This window comes from Pinus tabuliformis, chromosome Q, assembly GCF_031772625.1.
Source record: "Pinus tabuliformis cultivar Carrire ecotype Pingquan chromosome Q, CPIR1, whole genome shotgun sequence".
NCBI lineage: Eukaryota > Viridiplantae > Streptophyta > Pinopsida > Pinales > Pinaceae > Pinus > Pinus tabuliformis.
Window position 1 is genome coordinate 68,057,161 of NC_142296.1, and position 25,525 is coordinate 68,082,685.

Consider the following 25,525-nt stretch of genomic DNA (forward strand, 5'->3'; position numbering starts at 1 on the left):
AGGAAGGGAGGGGTGGCATGCGGAGGGGTGGCACGTGGGGAGGGGAAGGGGGGGGGGAGGGGAGAGGTGGCGTGCGGGGAGGGTGGGAGGGAGGGAGGAGTGGGGGGTTGAGGGTGGTAGGGGAGGAGAGCAGAGGCGCGCGTGGGGGGGTTGGGTGGGCGGGCATGTAGGGATGTAGGGAGCGGAGGGGTGGCGCGCGAGGAGGGGAGGGAGGGAGGGAGCTGAGGGGCCATGGGAGGGGGGGGGGGGCGTGGGAGGAAGGCAAGGAGGGGGGGTGCGCAGGGAGGGAAGGAGGGCATGGGTGAGGGGGTGAAGAGGGCACGAGGAGAGGGCGTGAGGAGGGTGCCTGCGTGGGGAGGATGGGTGAGGGTGGTAGGGCGCATGAGGTGTGGGGGTGGGGAGAGGGTGGGTGTGGGGGTGGGGAGAGGGTGGCTGGGGGGGTGGATGATGACGAGGGCATGCGGGTGAGGGTGGATGAGGGTGAGGGGGAAGGTGCAGGTAGGGATGGGAGGGTTGGTGAGTCATGTGGGGATGTGGAGGGAGGGGTAAGGAGGCAAGGGCATGGGGTGTGGTTGAAGGGGGTGAGAGTGTCGAGAGGGGGGGTTGGTGGTAGGGGGCGAGTCGGGATATAGTGCTAACCATGGCAGCTCGCCCACCCACTGTGAGGATTCTAAAAATCACCCAGCGCCCACGACAGGTGGGCGAGCTGACGGGGTGGCCACCGCAGCCCTCACACCCTACCCCCCCATGCCCTCACACCTCGCCCGGCCTCCCTGCCCACCGCGGGACACTACGCTGGCTCACCCACGGCTACTGGGCGATTGAGTTTGATCAGGCGCACCATGCCCATGATGGACGTAATTGTTATTTTGGCTCAGAAAAATAATAATTAAAAAAAAATCTTCATCATTAAATTAATTTGATATGAAAATTTTCAAGGAAAAAAATTTAACTTACCTTTCAATTGCGAGAAATATTCATTGAATATGTTGTTGATAACAATATAGCTTCTCCACAAATTCACGAGTCTTTCGACGAACTTCAGAAAACCTGAATGTGACTTGATTAATAGTGATAATGAAATTTAATATATAAGTGAAATTACAGAGATGTTTTACTGTATAGTTAATGTGCGATAATTTGTTTTAAAATATTATAAAGTTAATATTGTAGAATTGTTTTACTACGGGTTGAATGTGGGATTAATTTGTTTTAGAATATATTATTAAAAAAAAATCAATTGTTTAGTAAGTATTATATACTTTAACTATTAAAATAATTAATGTAGAAGTTGTAGTTTACAATTTTAATTTTAGTGATTTATTTTATAAAAAAAAATTAGTTTACAATTTTCAATAAATTGTAGAATAAAATGATGAAGGTAAATAAATCTATCAAACTTTTTTGAGGGAAATATTTTTTCCAAAAAATTTTGGAGGGAAATATTTTCGCGAAATTTTTTTGAGGGAAATATTTTCGCAAAACTTTTTGGAGGGAAAATTTCATTCTTTAAGCTATATAATATCTTTAGGAGACTCTCCATTTGTATCATTCAACATCTTCTATTTGAAAGGGATGGATTGTTCTGGTAATGAAGTTTCAATTTATACACCATCAACATCTTCATCGAGTAACAACTCTATTCATATTGATGAATATAGCGGGAATTCTTCCACTATGAATAGAAAGTCAATTATTCCACTTAGTCTTGATTCTAAGGACTATGACAACAACACTGATGAAAGAGGTGATGGAGAATTTCAAATAAATAAAGAGTCATAGATTTTTCTTAGTCCTAATTCTAAGGACTATGAAAGCAGTAAGGATGAAGAGCATGATGGTGATGTTCAAAAGAATGGAGTGTCACAATGTCCACTTAGTCCTAATTATGAGGACTATGAGAGTAGTAGTTTTGAAGAGCATGATGGTGAATTTCAAAATAATCGAGTGTCACAGTGTCCACTTAGTCCTAATTTTGAGGACTATGAGAGCAACAGTTTTGAAGAGCATGATGGCGAATTTCAAAAGAATGGAGTGTCACAGTGTCCACTTAGTCATAATTCCAAGGACTATGAGAGTAGCAGTGATGAAGAGCATGATAATGAATTTCAAAAGAATGGAGTGTCAAAGTGTCCACTTAGTCCTAATTCTAAGAACTATGAGAGCAGTAGTAATGAAGAGCATGATGATGAATTTCAAAAGTATGGAGTGTCAGGGTGCCCAGTTAGTCCTAATTCTAAGGACTATGAAAGTAGCAGTGATGAAGAGCGGGATGATGAATTTCAAAATATTCGAGTGTCACGGTGTCCACTTAGTCCTAATTCTAAGGACTATGAGAGCAACAATTATGAAGAGCGTGATGATGAATTTCAAAAGAATGAAGTGTCACAATGTCCTCTTAGTCCTAATTCTAAGGACTATGAGAGTAGAAATGATGAAGGACAGGATGATGCACTTAGTCCTAATTCTAATGAGTATAATGGTACCAGTGAGAAAGGATAGGATGTAGCATTTTGAATAAGTAAACAGTCACATTTTCGACGTAGTCCTAATTCTATGGACTATGAAAGTAGCACTGACAATGCACATGAGCAAGAATATCCATTAAACATCGAGTCAAATTTTCCATTCAGTCTGAATTCTAAGAACTATGACAGTAGCACTAAAGAAGAGGATGTTGAAGAATATCCTCCAAGTCAATATTTGAAAAGAAGAGCCGATCATAATGTGGATAAAATTCCTTTTAATGACGATGAAAATCCTTATACAAATGATCATACAATGATGGAGATGTTGCCAAGAACTATTGTGTCGAGGAGTAGGAGCAGAACTTTTCATATCAATGCAAGTTGTTCTAGTTATACAAGGGGTAGAGCAAAATATCTGACGAGAAGAAGTTCAATCAACGCTCTCATTTCAAGTGAATGTTGCCAAAAAAATTGCTTGAAACATATGGATTTCACATTTGCATTAGAAAGGAGGAAGAGATATTTGTTAATTGATAAAAGCATGCAAAATTCATATTTAGTTCGGTGCATGCAATCTACATTGTCAGGTTATGATTATCATATTAGGAATTTATTTATGTGTATAAAATCTTTCAAAATGTTTCATTCAATTAGGAATTTTCGTCTCTCAAGAATTCAAGAAAATTTGGAAAAGGATCCCACATTTTATTCAGAAGTACGTCATAAAAGACAGTTTGGGCCATTATCAAATACTACATTGTCATGGATGAAAGATTTCTTTTCAAAGCATGGGGAGTGTATGCCAAATAGAGAGACAATATATATTCCAGATAATTTTTCAAGACGAGAAATCTAAAACTTATACAAAGAATATGCACAGGGTGCTGAGGGACATGGTCGATTTATTACATATCAACATTTTGTGAAGGTATGGAAGAAAGAATTCAACAATGTCTGTATTCCTAAGAAGACAAGGATGGGGATTTGCAGTACATGTTCTTCTCTTAAATAAAAAAGGGACAAATGTGAAGGCTCAGAAAGAGGTAAGCATTCATAAATTTAACTTTTAAAAGTATATAGTCATCAATTATGAAAACATATTTCTTAATGAATTTCTTTTATGTTGTGTAGATTTAATTGTCAAAGAACTTCAGGAGCATCACGAACAAAAAACAAATGAAAGGAAGAAGTTGTACAAACATCAAAATAAGTGTTATGATAATTCAAATAAATATTTGGGTTTGATAATTGATGGTATGGACCAGAAGAAAACACTTTTACCACATTTTTTCCACACACCCAAAAATTTACAGGAGGAAAAATTTATTTGGTTTCACTTGGTAAGTTGTATGGTCTTCAATGGGAAAATGTTGCCAAGGGTGTACTTCACATCTCCAAATATTGATAATGATGCAAATATTACCATAACCATAATTAATGATGTGATTTCTCATTGGTCTGGTCATCTTCCTGAAGTTTTCTATCTACAATTGGACAACACTTGCCATGAAAACAAAAATCAGGTTGTTTTTGGATATCTAAACATGCTTGTTGAATTGAGAATTTTTCAAAAGGTAAGGGTTGGTTTCCTTCTTATAGGGCACACTCATGACCATATTGATCAGATGTTCAGTCGTTTTTCAGTCACATTGAGGAGGAAGGAAGTTGGGAGCTTGCCATCACTAATTGAATGTATTAAGAAATCCTACATGCCAGAGCCTACTTTTGATGTGTTGGAAGAAACTGTTGACATGAAAAGGTTTATTATGGGATCATATGATGAGGGGAAATGCATTTAACAACTTAATGACATTAGCTTCCAACATCAATTTTGTATCAAAAAAATTGATGGGAAAACACTAATATGGGGCAAGAAGTATTCAACTACTGCAGAATGGGCACAGTCATCAGGTTTGCAATTTTTTAAGTTCATTCTAGATCATCCAATATTTGCATCAAAAATATTGTTATTACAATCGATTGGTAAAGTTCAAAATGCACGCAGACAGAATAGAGATATAAATTATTCTGATTTCCTAGAAGAAATTAAAAAATGTATTAGATATACATATGAGTACTTTGACATTACTGATTCAATTTGGTGGAAGTCATTTTTCAATAATCAAAGCGATATCATTTCAGCAACAACAAATGAAGATATACCTTTGAAAAATCCATTTATTTGGCCGCAAAATGTGTCGAATGGACATGAGGAAATAAACATTGTTGAACAACAACAATCTCAAGGTATTATTAATTCTTCACAGGCAGCAGAAAGAGAGATGTATATTGGTTCCAGAATATCTCGTGCACGACGTGAAGCCATGGAAGACCATTATAAGGGTTGAGTACAGGATATTAAGGAGGGTTGCATGATTGCAGTGCTAGCAGATGGAGATCTCAATGGCTATCCATTCTGTGTTGCTAAAGTTATAAGGGTATTTACAAAAAATGAGGATGTTACAAGTGTTGAAGTACATTGGTATGCCACAAATACACACCGATTCAATGGCGTGTATAAGCCAGAGATGGTAGTTGACAAAAAAAATGGTGGAAAGAGAAAAAGAAAGGGTGCAAATATAAATCACCGCCGCACAGACATATTAAAATTGGAGGATGTCGACATACTTGTTTATGACTTCAATTTAACAAAGAGAGGAACTCTTCACTTCAAGATGATAGAGATTCTGAAAAGGTTTTACCAAAAGGATCAATGTTGACATGGGAATTTGGTGAAACTTGTCGTAGATCTAGAAGAATTTTGAAACTTGAAATTTTGGGCATGCATGTGGACTCAGATGGGGCACTAGTTGATGAAAGAGAAGAATATGGAACATCTTCGTCAGCATCCAGTCATTCATCTGAAGATGTGAATTCTGAAGGTGTGCAAGAAGATATGAGTGATTTTGAATAATTGTTTAAGACAATTTATATAACTGATGTATGCATCATATCTTCAAATAAAATTAATGATTTCCATATGGTGTTAAATGAGAAGTTATGAGGCATTTTTATGTTGTTGGATTATATGTCTTAATTATAATAAATTTTATTGTTTAAAATATCTACAATGCAATATTAAATTAGAGATACAATGTATGTTTTATTCAATATACAAATAATGACTTTTGAATTCATTTAGTGATGTAATTTGTTCATAATGTCATGGTTTTTTAATTTTATAGTTGAAAAAATTTCAATTTCTTTTGTATCTAGCATGTTATGGTTGAAAACATATTGAATTTGTACTTAGGAAAGAAAAATGATATTCTACCAAAAACATTAATATGTTTTTTTCCTCATAAACGACTTTGTTTGACACATAAAAATTTGGTTTTACTAGCATTTTTTAAAAATTTTGAAAATTGACCCTAAAAAAAAAATTATTGTTCCAGTATCATCACTTTCGTTTTGAAGCTATATTTTGCATGAAAATTTCATAGTAAATTTCGTAGTCACTGCTATTTTTAAAACATGTTCAAAATTGACGCCTAAAAAATAAAAACATCGTTCCACTATACACACTTTTCGTTTTTAGCACTGTTTTTGATGTTTTTTCGGGGTTTTTTGGCCAGAGTTCCCATTTTGAGTTTATAGTTCCCGTTTCAAAGTTTACATTGTTTCTTATAGACATTGATTAAAAATTCTTGTTGCCAAACTGGTATCAAGATATTGTAAATTTTTTGATCCATTTTGAGTGTCCAACATCATTCTCCGAAACACAATGTAAAACCCTTAAGTTAAAGTGAGTCAAGTACTGTATTATAAATTCAAATTTATAGTGGAAAGATCCACTGAATATTTTGTTATTATGTTTAACCGAATCAAAAACTGAAGGAATCATTGATTAGTTTCATACAGGATTTTGTGGGGGACATTATGCTTAGAGAGAAGCAACATACAAGATTCTTAGCAGAGGATTTTATTGGCCGAAATTGTTCTTACAAGTAGGGGCAAAGATCAAAGGTTGTGTTCCTTGTCAAATGGTTGCTGGTAAACAAAAATTAGCAGCTCTTCCACTCGTTCCATCAATAGTTTCAGCACCTTTTTCTGAATGGGGATTAGATTTTGTTGGAGAGATTCACCCCAATTCAAGTAATCAGCATAGATGGATCCTCACTGCAACAAACTACTTTACTAATTTGGTGGAAGCAATTCCAGTCAGAAATGCTACTAATTCAGTAGTAATTAAGTTTATTGAGGAGAATATCTTATCTAGATTTAGTTTTCCAACTCAAATTGTCACTGATAATGCAAAAAAAAATTCTAGTGTTAAAATGATTTACTTTTGCCATAAATATCATATTATGTTACATCATTCAACTCCATACTACCCTCAAGGTAATGGCCTTGCAGAATCATCCAACAAAAGCCTGGTTAAGATAATTAAAAAGACTTTAGTTGATCATAAGAAGAGCTAGGATTCACATTTGATTTATGCAGTGTGGGAAAACAGAATTACTCCAAAGATATCAACTGGAAAATATCGATTTCAATTAGTTTATGGGAAATATGCAATTTTCCCTACCAATTTGGCCTTTCCTATTTTAAAATTCCTGCAAGATTCAATAGATGAACTTGGCGATTTTTCAAGAAGAATAGATCAGATTATTGAACTTAATGAAAACATAAATGAAGTTCAATGAAAATTGATGAAATATCAGAATAAGATGAAAACTTTGGTTGGTAGAAAAGTCAGGGAAAGGGACTTTAATGAAGGTGATCTATTTTTAAGATGGGATGCCAAGAGAGAAGAGAAATGAAAGCATGAAAAATTTGACAATTTATGGTTTGGACCTTTAGCAATTGTTGAGGTGAAGGGTAACAACACTTTTTTGCTACAGAATCTTGAGGGGCTATATTCCACTTATCCTGTAAATGGAAGGTTTCTCAAACATTACATTCATTACTAAGAAGTTGAAATAGTTTTCATTATAAATACTCCAGTTTTCTTTTACTTTTCAATATGTCAGTATGATTTTTCTTACAATAAGGACTCAATAGCCCGAGTAGAAGGCACATGGATCTACAGGTTCTCTGCATTCTATGGGAGAAAGAAAACCCCATTTGGAGCCAATGTTGTAGCATTTTTTGGTTTGGATAAGATAGAATATTTGTAAAAATATTAAGTTAGGATATGGACATAACAATAGTGAATAAAATGTTTTTAAAGAAAATATCTTGATGATGATGTCCATATCAAATAAAATTTTAGGTTAGATGCTCTAAAAAACGAAGGCAAAAAGAAAATGTTAGGTTGGAAAGAAAAGAAAGAAAATAAACTATGAAAGTGAGCAAGTATAAATGCCACTACTATTTTTTCTGCAAAATAATGGTTGTGTGCAACTTATCATAAATTCTGCAACCCATGATAGTCAAACTGTTTAATCTTGACTATTTCATGCTTTAAATTTGATGTTATATTTAAATAATAAAGATCTGGCCAAACAGTTTAATCTTAGCAGATCAGTAGTTAGGTAGAGAATAATAGGGTGCTCATCAGTTTGATCTGAGCACTTGGATGTTATAAGGGTAGATTTAAATAGTTTGATTTTGTATAATAAAAGAAAGGAAAAGGGTTTCCTAGCTTAAATGCACCCATTAAGTGAAGAAAAAATGATAGGGTAAGCAAAGGGTAGGTAGAAGAAAGGTTGCAAAAGTTTGATGATTCATTAGACAAAAGGTACATTATCATGTTTTACTTTATGTTTCTATGTCCATGGAGCAATTACACAAAGCAAATGAAGGTCTACAAGATCAATTAATTAACTTCCATCATCCCCTTTCATCCATATATTTAGTAATTTCCCCTTCTTACTATTGAAGCCTCAAAAATCGCTACAACAACATGGTGGATGACCACCCAGTCTGAACCTTAAAGCAGCTCCTTTTCCGTTTGGAATGGTGATTCTGACTGGTTCAACTAGGTCTGGACAGTTGCCTTCTCTCAGTCTTCAATGGCTTTAAAATATGAATTTCATTAACTAATGGAAAAGAGACACCAGATCAACCTTCTTGCTAATCAGGCAAAAAAGTGATCACTAAGCTGATTTGGGGCTCAACCAATCCACGACTAAAGTTTTCCTCTTTGGGAAGAGGACTTAAAAGAATGTAGAAATTATTCTAAATGCAAACTTGTTCTAAGATGCAAACAAAATAAACTATATTAATCTTGTCTTAATTAGGCAGATATATATCTAACCCAACCAAGAGCAGGCATTTATAATATGACATTATGGATAGCAAAACACATCTTATTGGGACCTCTTAACTGAAATAATCAATCAACAACACTCAGGAAGAAGTTCACAAAGTGATTTTGATCATTTATTTAGTAACTTGAATTATTAAACAATAATATGTGGAAGAAGTTCAGAACATATCACTATTTATTAATCTAATATTAAAAGAGAGATTTATGAGTAAATAGTTACTCATAAATCAGAATTCAGCCCATAAGAGCAGAGATAAATAACAACATAAAATAGAGGCAAATTACCCATACTGACAAAAGTGCACAAATATGTAAGTAAATTGACACAATTCTTATTATAAAAAATGAAACCAACATTTAAAATAATAGTATTCGAAATACCAATTTATTGAATCCATTTCTCGAGCTCCAATCTCTAATAGTCCTTTACAATGCCTGAACTTCTGCTTTCAAAACTAGAGATACAATAGTGCAAACTCTGTTCATTATACATAACTCTAAATATAGAAGAAAAACCTCAATAATCTCCAAATCTGAGATTTCCACTCCTCCCACCTACAACTCTAAATCCTTATTATAGAAGTTCTTTTAGAATTTCAGAATTGCAAAGGAGAGCAACCCATATTACATTCTGTAATCTGCTATTTATAATTTTTGCAAAGGAATTCTTGAAACGAAAGTTTGTTGAAGAAAATCTCCCCAATCACTTTTATTTGCTCAAAATTTCTATCTTTTAATTGCTCAAGAATTCTCATTTATTAAGATCTTTTCTCCATATCTCTTCTATTGTTTTCCTACAAAAAGAAATCAAAATAAATTAAGATGCAACAAATAAAATCAAAATATCATTTCTGGCATTAAAACAAATCGAATCAAATTCAATCTAAATAAATAATTGAAAAAGAAAATATAAGATTTATTGATGCACGTGATGGTTTAATTAGCCAAGGATATTATTGATGAGCGAATCTGCAATTAGAAGAGGCTTGAGCAAATGAAAATAAAGAAAATAAAACTCAGAAAATTGATTTTGTTTTCAAAATTCGGAGCTTGATCTTTTGCCTGATTTTTGACCCAATAAATGACTAAATCTATTAATGAAACTTCTTTAGAAATATTCTCCTTGATTTTATCTTTCCAATGAGCCATCTTGGGCCTTATTTGGCCAAGTATAACTCAATCTATGAGTGTCCAAAATTGATGGGTCAAAACTAGCACAAATCTCGAAATTTTGTTGCTAGGCTATAAATCAGAATTTTAGTTTAAAAATCTAATCCTAAATTAGCCTCTAATTAATTAATTTAATTGTTAATCATAAACTAAACTAATTATTAATCTAACTAACTATTATAATTAACTATTTATCAATTAATTAATCTAAATAATTTAAATAATAATTAAATTAATTAATTTATATATATTAATTAAATTTATTAATTTAAATTTTATTATTTAAATATTAAATCTTTTAAACTAATAATAAAAAATTAAATATAGACTAACCTACACTACCATTACAATGTCCACGAGGAGACTTTGTATTAATACCTCATGCCATTTAATGATTCGGGATGGCGATTGGGAGGATTGAATCCATCAGGGTTTAAGAAAACGCATCATTTGATAACTCGTGATGTGATCTTGCGATCCGATTAGTTTTTTTATTTATTTTTTTATATATATTTTATATATTAAATTTTATTTTAATTAAATTAATTATATTTTATATAATAATTAATTTAATTAATTTAACATTTAATATTAAATATTAATTTTTTTATTTTTGGTTTTATTTTGACGAGGTTTATTTAAGTTATGAAATTTTCTAAACTATAGTCACTTTTTGATATTTTGAGTTTTAGAGATTAGTGATTTATTTGAAAATTAGACTAAATTACTAAAATCCCAATGCTTCATAATTTTGTTGTATAAGTAAAAAATGAGAAATGTTAGTAATAACTAATTAGGGGTTGTTATTTAAAATAAATGTAGTATTGAACTAATTTATTTACAAACATGGAATATTATATGCATTTCTAACCGAGGCAAAATAAATGATCAGACTTCAAAGGAGTGTCGTTTACGAACCAGTTGACAAAATGAGGCAAAACAAGTATCAATGGGAAGCTTATGAAAAATTGATTTTAACAAAGCAATCAAAACAAGAATCCAAAGAAAATGAAAAATTAAAAATCGCCTAGGATAATCAACTAAATAAAAATCCTAAAAGTTGTTTAGCCAAAATTTTTATAGAAAGGGTCCCCATTATTTGAAGTGAAGAAATCAAAAAATGGGGGGGTTGTGTTTTACCACAACACCTACCTTCATACATTAATATGTATTCATTTTCCATAAAATCCCATTTTCCTAAGGTCAAAATCCTTTCTTGCCTAGGAAAAGTGAAAAACCCACGCTAAATCCCCTTTTACCCAAAAATCCACAAAAAGTTGTTTAGCCTAAGTATTAGTGTATATATGAGAAAAGCAAATAACTCATAAAAACATTATACTTAGTCCATTTTCCCTTTCTACTCATATTTTAATATTAACCCTAACTTAATGTATTAAAACCCCTAAAAGTTCCATTTCCTGTATATACTAACTCCTTTTGTTAAAATACCCCGAAACCCTTAGTTTTATTACAAAAATTATATATTTAATAAAATATTGGATTGGAAGATCGCAAGCCCTTTCAACGTGCATCCACTCTCCTCGTTGTTGCGATCTTCGATTGCGATGGGCCCAGACTCGATGCAATATATTTCGTATTTCATTCCCATATCGCATCCGTCCCTCATCACAAGTCCCGTCAGAAGTAATAAACCTCTTCCATTGTGATATGCGATTGTGATGCACACCTAGACCCGATCACAGTGTTGACCATGATATATTTCAGTGTCGTGTCCTCCCCCTATCACATTCCTTTGCGATGGGCCTTCCTCCACTAAACCGCGATTGCAATATGCGATAAAACCGGACCCAACGACATTTATCTGCCCACGTTCATATTTTTTTAAATCCGCCAAACCATGTTTTGCGAAGGATTTCTTTGTTAAATCAGTTTTATGATTTAAATGAAGAAATAGCCTAAACCTCCATTTAATCGCTAATCTCAGTTTTAACTCATAGTAAATCCCCACACCACCATAATTGGTTGTTGGGCCTCTCTATACTACTCATTCGCTCTGCCACCAATCTGATCTAATACATTCAAATCCAACGGCCCACAATGATTTCGGTTTGACTCTCTGTACGGGCATTACCCACCTGAAAAGCGGTATTCCACTGACCTCCCTTGCTATGTGACAAGCTTAGATCATTTAGGGTGACCCCTCCCAAAACCGCCCATGCCTTATAAGCAGTGTGATGAAAGCTGCGTCCCGCATAACGACAAAATATTCGCTGTTCATTTTGTGTCATAATTCAAACAGAAGATCGGTTTTCCGTTTAAAAGAAAAAATCACCATTTTGCTCTGTTTTGCCTGTTTTTCACAGAGAAGTCTCCATAAGCCTGCGACCCATAAAACCATCATTTTACCTTCCGATAAGCTCTGGACTACTTCCAATATCCTCTCAAGCTTAATAAAGCCATTGATGTTCTCCTCTGTCCCTCTATTTTTCTTAACAATTTTTGTGTTTTTTCGTAAAAACCCCTGTTCCAGGCTTACAAAGAAAAAGCCTGAATACAATTTTGAAGATAAATACAAAGGGATTTACTCTTGAAAAACACAATAAAAACCTGAAATGCACAATAAAGGTTACTCAGCAAGGTCAAAGGATATTTACAGAGTTAAAAGAGTATCAGATGAAAGATCAAATGAAGAAATTCACCAGAGTAAAGGATACAAGCAAATAAGTAGCTTAAAGGGGCAAAATATCAAACAACAAAGCCAACACAACCTGAATAAAAGGGACAGCAAGAAGTAGTTCAACAACTGCCCCTATCTTATTGTATGAAGATCTTTCCTTCCCTAGAATAAATATTAATGAGTTTTAGGATATTTCCTTAGTTTCATTATTTTATAAATAACTCTCTTCTCGAGTTATTATGGTCGAAGTTCAAGATTCATTGTTCATTGATTGTTAAGCCTTGACTGTTACTTCTACTTTGAACCTGGAAACTACCTTTGAAGGAAGATTTTTTAGACACTTGATGTACTCAGTCTTTCTGGAATCTTAATACAAGGTAGAGGATTCTGAATTTGGTTTTATAGAGTTTGTGTTATCGTGTAAGTTTTTCCAGTTATCAATCATTATGTTTTTCTTCATATGCTTATGACTTATAGAGATATCTAGGTAGGAAGAATTGTTTCTCAATTCATTCCTATAAGCTCCTGAAGTGATCATATATTAAGAGAATGGATTAATGAACTTTCTCTTTAGCTAATCCCCTATAATCAGTAAATTATCAGCATCTTGTGTAAGCTTAAGTATATTGCCTTGAACCTTTGGAACGTAGTTTAGAGGGTTTCCCTACTTATGATTGTTTTGTTTTACATTCTGGAAACTGTGATAACTATATTATTTTCTGTCTTATTCTCACCACTATTTTGATCTATATCAGTGTAAAGCTTTATAGCAGCCCTTTTCTAAGATATTAATATAAGTCAAAGGATTAAGTATTTCAATTCTACATATATCTTCATTCATTGGTCTTCTAAAACTAAAACCAAAAACCCCAAAACAATTATTTTAGATGCTCTGGCATTGGTAGCTGACCTACTACTATCTGAGAGGTACAAAAGAAATGACCTATATTTAAGTAATATCAATAAATCTTTAGTTAGTTAGTTTAAAATAAAAAATAAACTAGATAATATATTTATTCAATATGAACTAAAAATATTAGAATTAAATATTTATATATAAGTTATATAATTAAAGTTACATAATTAACTAATTAGTAAACTAATGGTATGTTAGTTTTACTTATATTAAATTAAAAGGGGAAATATTAAATTTACATATAATGAAATAGTTAATGGAAAGTTAGTTTAATTTCTATAAAAATAAGGTAACTAATCATTTAAAATTAAAAGGGCTGATATTAAATTTATATAAGAGCTATATAATTAAATACTTAGTATTATGTTACAATCATATAATTAAACATTTAGTTAATAAAGTCAACAATTCTATTATTCTTCTTAGTCATAAACATGTACATAATTTAAATGTATCATCTAAATGTGGGCACTAGCACAAGCTCTTTACTTGGTGCATACGTAGTTTCCTACCTTCCATATTTAATACCCAACCCTTCAGAGACACAATTTGTCACTTTTTTTGACAACCTTCTTGCTAATGGCCCCAAAATGTTGGGTACTTTGTTCCGAAGAAATCAGCCTAATTCTTTGTTCATTAATTTATCAACCTGGGATTCATCTTTCTATTACCAGGCTATCGGCATAGTGTATGAAAGGATTGTGATTTAAATTATAGGGGGCATATGTCAAACTAACATACAGAAAAATCTACGAAGAAATAATTTCAAAATATACCAAATCTTATCAGCTAGAAATAAAATAAATCACTCTATTGAAATCATGGAACTGTTTAACTATCTTAAAAGAATATATTAAATTCCGCCAAACCAATTCTCCTTATTACAATGCAAAACTTCACAACGTATAACTCTCTTCAGAAGCAATTTAGTTTTAATCACTCCTAAATGCTAACAATGAAGTATGAAAATGGAAATTCACTTTGTCACAAAGTAATTCTAGAAATGCGCACAACTTAAATAATTACATATGAAAACCCATCCAATCCAAACGGTAGATCTAAATATCCATGTAACTGAAATGTGAGTCTAAAGATTCACACAACTAAATAATAGATTTTAAGAATTCACGTAGTAGAAATTGCAAATCTAAGGATCTGAACAACTGAATTGTAAATTTAAGAGTTCACACAAGAAATAACTATCATTCGTATGAGAATAAATGAAAGGTAATAGTACAAGAAAGACAACAGTCTTTCCAGTGACTGGGCCCATGGTGTCTGGAAGTAATTGTCTTAAGGAAAATTCAAGATCAAATTAAATTACAAAACAGTCTGTGAAACTTCAAACCATTTTTGTTGTTTTCTTTTTACAGTCACTAGGAATGGTTAAAAATCATCATAATTATTTCTTACTTAAGTTTAATATATATTAAAATGTATTTCCAATACTGGAATGATAAAGCTATCCTGAGAATCAGAAGATTCTCAGGATCACTTATTTAAACTATAAAATACTGAGATAATATATCATATCTCCTCCTTGATTGTTTCGTGCAAATAGATGTGAATATTCAAGCAATATGCCAAGATTATCCCAACGGCATTCAAAACTTGGTTATTTTATAGCATCTCGAGGGAACAAAAATTGTTCATCATATTTCTCCTCTACATAAATTAATTCAAATTGTAACTTTATGATATCTAATGCAGTGAAATTTACTCACTAACAAGATGAAATACTAAGATATTATTAAGTACTTTTCTAGAGCTTACATCTCTTAAAGCTTTATAAACTATACTTGAAGGTCTTGAGAAATAAATATTTAACTGAAGAAACAAGGGAAAGACACATACCAATTCCATGGCCCAACAACAAGACTAGGCACTGTCTCCTAGAATTGCGTAGAGGACAATTGAAGGCGAGTGATAGGCAGCCTCTGCACAATTCATGGAGCCAAGGCAGAGCCTTGAGTTTTAGGAATGCATAGTGCATGCTGGGGAAAGCAAGATCTGAGCCAAGGCAACCCAGATCTACCCAAGGGAAACTTGAAAACTACTAGATCTAAATGCATGAGTGAAGTATGGTGTAGATAGGAGTGAATGATCACTCATGCAATAAAAAACAATGTAGGAATAAGTCAAATGGACGAACAAAGAAGCTGGTGGAGAGGGTCACCATAATGTTGCCCGTTAGTGCAAAAATAGTGTTATACATGTGACACTTAAGGAAGAAAATGTAAAAATTGAAACAAAATTGCTACAAGTTAAAAAAAACGAGAACGTTAGTGGTCATTCAATACAACATCGAAAACAACACTCACATAAGCAAAGGAAATAAAAGCAACAGAAAAAGTAGCAAAAGGCTTGAAAAACAAAACTTACCTGAAAAAGCTATGTCGACTGTGTCGAAGGTTCCTAGATGCCTCAGGAATGTCAACACTCCAAGATTAAATGTGTAGAATGAGATCTAGGGCATCATTTAAATAGATTTGGTATATTTATTATTTATGATGCTCATGCCACAAATGTAGGAAAAAGTGACACTTGGCAGGAAGTTTCTAAAATAAAATTGCATGTAACTCGTAATGCTAAAAATAGATCCCTATTTTTTAGGGAAGCTTTTTTATTTTTTCTTTCTCGAGAAAGGACTACCATACATGCATGGGAATATTGCATAGTTCTTGAGGGAACCATGCAAAAGTTGAAGGTATGCTTCTGCACAATTCCTGGGTTGAGTGACTTTGGTTGCCTCCCATGCTCTATGCAATGTTCTGCGCAACTTCTCTGAGCAAGGTTGTCTCTCAAACTACTCTTTGCTTTTCTGGAGAGCAGGGTTGATTTCTAGGTTGCTCTGTGCAATTCTTGAGAGCAAGGCAGCTGACCTCTAGGATTGTGCAGTTTGCCAAGACAGTCCAAGAACTAGTCATGAACCATGTCATGGGGTCAGCTTGTGGTTGGTCAGCAGAATAGATTAGCGAACGCAAGCTGCAAAGTGAAGGATAAACTCTAATGAAACATAAGTACCTGAGGAGTTCAAGACATGCTGCTAAGATTTTAAGGAGGGAGGACCCAAAACAAAGTGAAGGAAAAATTTTGGAGAGTGGTTGTAGTCACTACAATAGGAAGCAAAGCTTGTTGTCAAACTTTATTAATTTCATTATTATTGCCTTTGAGTTTATGCATTAATTATGTGTTATTATTATTTTACTAGGCTGATAATACTTGAGGTTGCTAACTATTTTCCTTGACTCTGAGGGGCTCTATTTGAGCCATGGGAAACAAGCCCAGAAAAACAAAATTTGTAAAACTCGATGTTGTTTGAGGGGAGGGAGAAGGGAACTATAAAGAAAACATTGCCTATCTTTTTTTTATTTCTCCGTCCTAAACAAATTTTTCTTTGCATTCACATCTCCACCCATCTTGTTTTGATAGAGTTTCCAACACCCAAGTTTATGTTTGATCTCAAAATCCTGAATTCCTCAGTGTTCTAGGGGTCTACAGTTTGAACTTTGAAGCGGTGTAATGAAATGATAATATCCGGTGATTTTTAAGTCCTATCTCTTGAAGCACATCATTGGTTGAAGAAAGTACAAGGTATATACTTCAAAATAAATTTTATATAGTTGAGATCCAAGCCATATGTATTTCACGCAGATCGAAATATCAGGTATTCGGAAACAGAGATGACAAGAAGCATTATTATAAATATCGGCAATACAAAATTCTTTCTGCAGAAGTTTCTCCTTTGGTGCAAGAGTCATTTCTTATAGATTCTGGTAGCAAGAGTTGCTAAAGCATAGAATGATGGAGTTGATCTTCCTAATTTTCTAGGAGGGACTCATGCCTTTAAGCTATGTGCCAAATTCTGCTATAGAATTGTTGTTACATTGAATGCGCAAAATGGTGTTGCAATTCATTTTGCTGGAAAATATCTTGGGATGAAAGAAGCTATGGAAAAATGAAATCTAGTTTATAAGATTGAGGTGTTTTTCATCTTGAGTTTATTTTGAAGCAGGAAATATTCCATTATTGGATTGTAGGCTGCCAAATAATTCTTACCTTGGTTAGAAGACCTCAAGGTTGTAGGAAGATGTATTAACCAAATTTCTTATAAAACTTCAATTGATCCTTCCAAGGTTGCTTGTTACTTCACTTACACAAGAGTGAAGTTAGTAAACGGCCAACCATGTGTAAGAAATAGTAATAGTCCTCCATGGAATGGAACACAAAATTCAAAATATCATTATGTTCCAAAGGATTGGTGGACTGAAGACATTTGTAAACTGGATATTGATTTGTATGAGCCAGTAATAGTTGTTATTAAATCCAAGGGAATAATGTCACATAAGGTAATAAGTGAGGCCCTGAAGGTTTACACTCTTCGTTGATTACCTATACTTTAAAAGAATCATGACCACATAGGAACTTTAAAAAATGAAAATGGGTCAATTTCAAATGATGTGGAGACAACATAAAAATATAGACATCGTGTGTAAACTATTGTGAGCTTCTTACCACTAGAAAAGGGATTAAATTCCTACAAGTTTTTGCTATAAATATTGAAGGATTTTACCATACTGGGAGAAGAAACTTCATCTGAAATGGTACTTGCAAGGAGGATATGAATCTAGTTAGAAGAAACTTCACTTAATGACTTATTGGTTCCATCTTCATCAAACACAAATGATTATCTGTATGATTTAGATCTTGTGCAATGCATATTATATTGATGCAAGATAAGAGTCCTTGAACGAGTCCAGAAAGGGAAAAATTTACTTACGAGAGGCAAAGAACAAGGTCTACTGAAACTTTAGTGTGTTGAAAATCCATACCTTGAATTCTTCATAATCATGTAGTTCATACCATCAGCAATGAAAGGGTTTTCTCATTTTGGCTTATTGGGGTCACATGTGATGGATTTATTTAACTATAGTCAATTTTACACATGCATTCTTCTGAATGTAACATCTATCCACCAAATGCAAGCTGATATTTTTTACATATAGATTCATTGCTCATATTTCCTTGGAGTGATGATGGGTATTATTTTCATTTTTGTTGGTTTCAAGTCAAGACTTGGAATGTGAAATTCTAGTGGTTCTATGCAACACAATTACATATTCGCCCACAACTCCGATGGCCAGATAATTTTCAGAATCTAAAATGTTGTTGCTAAAAGGCATATACATGTCTATCTCTTTTAGGTATCAGTAGAAGATAGCTTTCAATATTATTGGTAGCTATTAAGTAGAAAGGAGACCTTTGTTTTTTTCAATCATTAATTTGGATAACCATTCTATGATCATTAATTTGGGAAGATCCATGGTATTGATGTTAAAGTAGGAGGTAAGCAGGAAACTTCTCAGAATGAAAGGGGATGATCAATGTTTTTACATGAATTCCAAAGGGGGAGATTGATGACATTATTTTCATTGATGGAAGAAGAGCATCAAAGTAGAATCAAGGCAAGGAGTAGTAGCAAGGTATGTTAGAGAAAGGAACATAGGAGCATCACAACAAGACAAGGAACAACAACAAGGTATGAAGGAGTACGGAACATAGGGGCATCAATAAGGAAATGCAAAGGAAAAAGAAAAATAAGGAAACGAGAACAACAAGGGATGCAAGAGCATTGAAGGTATGTAGTAGAAGTAAAGAATAGTAGAAGAAATAGGTGATATGACATGGTGATATGCTAGCATGTTTGCATATGCTTAATATCATGACAAAAAATATTATGGAATAGTTGGTGCAGACAAATAGTTTGATATATGCTTGCGTATGGTGTGTTGATGGCTTGATGTTTGTGTAGATGGCTTTGACAAGTCATGATGAGTTGATGTAAGTAAAAGAATAAAGGCGTTGTGATATGCCTGGATAATTTTTCAAGGATTTTTTAATGAAGAATTTGTGGTGACACTCATTTATTATTGATATGAATTGTTTTGAGGCAAGGAAAGACTCCATAACAATAAAAGCAAGACTCCATGAGAGCAATGACAAGACTCCATGACAGCAAAGGAAAAAGTCCATAATAGCAAATAGAAGAAAAGGCTCAAGGTTACCGAGGAAATGGCATGAAGAAAATATGGCTTTGATCATATTGATGACTTTGGAGAGTGAATGTTGCATACATGTGCTTGAATTGCTTTGATATTTTGTGTGCATATTGTTTGCATTAAAGGGTGTTTGCACTATGTGCATGAGATGTAACCTTATAATTTTACTTTTGGCATTATGTTTGTATTGGCGTACCTAATTAGTATATATGGTTGATATAATATGTGGTGAAGCACTTATTTATGTTCTAATATTAAAAATTTGAAGAGCTTGGAAATGAATGAGTGGAAGGCAAAGAGCCAAACCTATTCACTTCATATTCTAATGAGGAACACAGACAACTAGCAAAATATCTTTATAAAAGATGTGATTTTGTAAGACAATGAGAGGCTAGAGAGTTGGAGAATGTGTGAGAGATGATTAAGGTATTATGCATTAGTTACCTAGAACATATGAAGTTTAGGTGAAGCAAATTTGAAGGGAAGAAGAGGCAGAAATGAAGATGGAGATACGAAGAATTTATGACAAGGTAAACCAACACATTGTTCTTTATTGTTTATATGAGGGGATTGTAGTCTCGTTTAAATTTATGGCTTAATAAATATTCAATTTGAGTTGGTTGAGGTAGGAGCCTCTTGTGGGTTATAGTCTACAGAAAATATATGGGAGTTGGAGGTTCCTTGCATGTTGTAGCTAGCAGAAAAATTGAGGTAGCAACATCATGTAGGTTGGAGCCTACACAAAATCACATGTAATAAGGAGTAGGAGCTTTCCTTTGCATCACAACAATAATAAAATCGTGTTTTTCTCCCTTACTGGGTTTCCACTTATATCTGGTGTCAATATGTGTATTTATTATTTGTTGATGTGATGTTTTGGTTTCGTTATTACTTGTTGTTCATATATTCAATCTCTTTGTCATTATTTTTTAAGTTTCTCATGTAATGCTTCAGTTAATGATTTTAATGAAAAGAATTTTACTGTCCATGAATGGATTAAACATATTCACCACCTTGCTGCCATGGAAAATTATAGGGGATGATATTCGCAGGTGGGCTAATTTTCTATGATTTTTCCAAAAAGAAACTATTTGTCAAGTTCATTTTTTTATAAAAATGATTTGCCCAAATTTTAAAATATAAAATTATTTTACCTTAAAAGCTACCAACATTATATAGATAGTATGTATAAAAACATTATAAATTTGAATAATTTTACAAATACATCATTAAAATTTTTATAGTTTGCATATTTTGAACTAGTGAGATTTGCCAATGTTTTTAAACTTAAAGAAAATTTTCCATCCTTAAAATTTTCCCTAATGCCCCCCTCAGTTTTGTCAAGTTTTCATCACTTTGACCACTTAAAAACATCTAATATGCCTTCCACATGTCCTATATTCCATACTACCACATCTTACTGACATCATCAAGGGAGGAGAGAGAAGGGGTTTACAAAACTTTCTTTCTCATTGAATTCCATTTTTAAATTTAAAGGGTCCCAAGCTCTTTTTACTGACGCACCACTCTATCATGCTAGCTCATTTGTCTTTCTAGCCAATGTTGTCACTCTACCTCATCTATCTAGGATTACAACATCTCGAAGGCTCACCTTTGTGCACTTTCGAACCTTCCAGGGAACTCTCTTCCAAGATGAGCGACCATGGTTGGACCTTCATCAACCAATAAAATACTTGTGGCCCACTGCACTATTATGTCGACTATCCACCTCCACCTAGGCAAACATCATCTCATATATTTCCCATGCACATAACTTTGAACCACCCGGGGAACTATTGTTGGGATCAGTTGTGATGTGCAACCTCCTACTGGCCAATCACAATGCTTCCTACTGCTCGCCCACATTTTCCTCTCCCTCTTTTAGTGACTTTTCCACCATTTGGCAATGCTACCAAACTAAACTTCCACTTTGTCGCTATGCCACATTCAAAGCTACTACTTTGACCTTGGGGCACCTAACTTTGACTAGCCATAACTTACAAACCAGGAGGCCATTTGTGAACTTCCACATATAGTTGGAAAGATTTTTCCTTGTGTCATCCAACTATATGGCTTTTAGGAGCATATGAGATGATATTCTAAGGAAAAAGTGCCTTCAAATCTTGGGACTTTGATACATCTTCCATCCTTTCCCATTTGACATCAATGGCAACATTTCCCTCAATAGAATCTTATTTGAGTTGATAAGATATTAATTCCTTCTGAATAATTTCTAGAGCATTCTTTTTTAATCATTCAAGAACCTATCCCAAAGGGTTTCACAAGTAATTCTTTGTTACTCTTCGTAACAAAATATAATTCATTTACATGCATCCTTTACCTAACGAAGTCCAAGCAAAAAGGTGGGAGATCATGAATTTAGGTAGGTGATATGGTTTTCCCTGAAACCATAAATTAGTATTATAGAAAAATCAGGCGAAAGGTACCAATCACCAATGTTGGTTTCCTTTGACAAGCGTAGGATTTTCGTAAGATATTCTAATATCCTATCCATAGTTGACTTGCACAATTTAACTCGAAAATAAAATGAGAATCCATCAATATAAATTGCATAATTTTCAGGGACCCTTCTTGGATATGTTATCTAAGTCCATCTATCTAATTCCTTTTCTTTTCCTTCTTAATCTTTAAGTGTTTCTACCAACTTTGTTTTAAATAAGTAGTGAGGATAGTTAAACAATACTAAATGTATCAAGTAGGCACAATGTGGAAAAATATGAAGTATTGGAACTATACTAAAATCAGCACACATATTCCTAGCAAAATATCCAAGAATAACAAGCTCAATGGAATTTTCTAATACTTCTCCTAAACACATATACATGTCTTCATCCATTTTTAAATCATGAGGGAAACCCTAGTTAATGACTAAAATCGAATCCATAGTTTGATATAAAGGTTTAAGTTGGTTTGTTGAATGGGCATTGCTACTTTTGAAATCTCATTGGGGTTTTTAGTAGATTTTGTAAGAATTTCAATTTCTCTTATTCTGCCATGATAATAAAATCTTCATTCAATTAGTAATATTATTTCCTAGAATGGTTAATTTAACGATTTTGGCTAGAGCTTGTTCTAAACCTTCTAAAAAGACTTGATAAGTTGAACGCAATACAATAATACAATAATTCGTGACTTTGGTTAAAAAAAATTAGCTAGGAATAGAATGGAATCAAGATCATAATGTATGACCAACAAGGCCTCCCACCGTAGTCATGTTTATAGTAAGCATTCATTCAACCTAAGATTGACACCACACTCCAATTCTCTTCTTACAATATAAATATAAGTATTTTCTCCGAGAGTGTCCCTAATTTGAGCAGAATGATTAACAAGAGTTTCTTCCGGGGAGTCGAGAGCCATCTTTAACGGAATTTGAATAAACACTACCTCATAGGAATGCTACAGCTTTCTACTAGTAGAATTTAGAGTACTTATCTAGGCTTGTTTTCCTAACTCTTTACCGAAATCAGAGCTTGAAAGATATCGAGGTAGTGTGATCGAAATGACTATATAGAATGAAAATGAGAGGTTTAAAGTAAGATTTAACCTTATTAAATTTATGTGTATTTCGTACTAATTTCACAGTACATCACCTTACCCAAAATTTATCAGGTTTATTTAATGAATGATATTCATTTGACTACGGTCCAATCATGTCTAAACAGTGCATGATACGACATGTCGAGTTTGGTCACGAGCTTTAACTTTCACACACATAAACAAGTCATTGATCTCTTATATTTTACGTCATTAGATCGTAGTAAATGGTCAGGGGCTAATGATTGAGGCGTCACCTTCCCATTCAATATGTGATAGCAGTTGTCATATCATATGCATGTGAGCCACTCGATCTTGTTGGATTGTAAAAACATTGTTACCTTGCACATGATTTTCCAAACGATATGGTTGGGTAACCATTAGGTGAGGCCAGCCTTATTTCTAATGCTATAGGTTATTCATTACGCTAAGAGTATGTGATAGTGACAATACCATCTCTACCGAAGGATTCATTCAGGCATTCATACATACATGACCATACATAGATTTTGACTACTGATACACATCATGTGGCTCAGTGGATACACCTCCTACAAGACCATGAAACCAGCAGACCAAATTGTCACAAAATCACCAAGCATATGACCCAGCCTTTGCATAGGACTCACCAGATAGGAAAGAGGATGAGTCTTCCTCAATCAACATCCCTTCACTATTGACCACTGAACAAGAAAAGAGAAATACTAGGATTGTAAGACATCAACTCCAAGGAGAGCACAACCCCCAATAGAGGATACTTTACATGGGCGTTCCTCTTTTGGGTGTTCTCAACTGTGGAATCCCTTAATTCTTATATTTTTATTTTTTTTTAAATTACACATTTTAGACAAAGTTATGCTGCGTGAACACACTAATACCTCTTAATATGTGTGAAAATTTACAAGGACAAAGATTTCATTTAATGGAGATTTGATAGATTATACGGCACCCAAATTTAATGCAAAAAATATCATTAGGACAATAACATAATTCTCCACAAATTGTATTTTTACTCCGAATCAAAACTCACAATGCTTATAGGAATTTTGAGGGCTTGAAATCGATAAAGCAGTAAAAAATTAAAATTTCATCACCACATTTGGTCGAAAAGTGTAACCCATCTTCATTAATTCACCCATACATCTTTCTTGCATAAAGAAGATTAGTGCAAAACCACAACTACAAGGGACTAGTTGACAAAACCTCATTCTTTTCAATCATAAGTGAACCAAGTACCATTCAAGAAACCAATACAAATATTCTCTTAACAGTCTAAACATATATTTAATTGCACATGCTCATATACATACACTTATCTTAGAATGAAAATGAAGTTCGACAACAAAGCTAAGGACAACAAATATCCACCCAACCATAGACAAGTTGTAGTTAGTTATCACTTATCGTTGTCACTGCAAGCTAGATTCCAAACACTAAGGTAGTTTTGATCAAGTTATTAAACACCAATTGTTGGTTGAGATAGGGATCTCAAATATTCTCCCACCTCCACCCATCAACCAATTAGCAGCCAAGAGAACGCATAGGGAATCCAAATGTCTGTTGCCTCTACCCTTTAGTTGTGGAACAACCAATAAAATCCATGGGATACAAAGGCTCCACCTTCACCCTGAAGACATGTAACATAATGGTTCTACCCAATAAAGGGAGTCGAGAAACCACTTCAAAAAACTTGATGAACAAGGAAAGGAGACTTAATAACATTCTCTTACCAGTATTCCAAGGACTAACACTCCACACAAGGCTTCCAACGGAGTCAAATAAAGGCCATCTCAACCCTTTGACCCCATGCAATATAGAGACTTATCCTCACATGAAGGGAAAAAATTTCATGCTCCTATTACTCAACCAAGATGTAAATCTTCTCCCGGTGTTGTAAAAATGTGCAAAACTCCTCCTCTCCTCCTCTCCTCTAATTTCCTTGATTTCCTTCTAGATAGAGGAGAGGAGAAATATATCTTCTCCTCATGGAGCTCTCCCCTATAGGCTTAAAACATGAACAAGAGCATTCTTAAGGTGAGTACAATGACCATGATGCATACAACTCCAATCACAAGTAAATCAAACTAAAGCACTATTTGATGAAAGCAGAGAATGCAAGATACAGAATGATGTCGGTATTCAAGGCAACACAAGAGGTCAAACTAAACAACCCATTTAAGATCAAGTGTTTAAGGGTAAATAAATTCCTAAGGCCTTTCTTTCTTCTGATAGAAAGAGCCTTTGAGGTAACAACCTTGAATTTAGTTAAGTGAGGGTTGGTCCTAAATGGTATTTATTTAGGTCCTTAAGGGTAAACCCTTCCTTCGTAATGGCTTGAGATAAGAAGGCGGAAGAAAGACAAAATTAGTCGTAGGTGCTTAGGTGGTCCTGTAGGGAGTAGGTCGTATTCCTAAGCATAGTGAAGGTAAGGTATACAAAAGTGCTCCTATGTGTTATAGACATTTTTGTGCCTTACAGCTATAAGCATGAAATGTCCATAAT

At 34.0% G+C, this 25,525-nt stretch overlaps 1 pseudogene; it reads left to right on the plus strand.

Moving 5' to 3' along the window:
• Positions 1-359: 359 nt before the first annotated feature.
• Positions 360-18,228, plus strand: LOC149218317 (BTB/POZ domain-containing protein At1g67900-like; annotated as a pseudogene).
• The last annotated feature ends 7,297 nt before the right edge of the window (positions 18,229-25,525 follow it).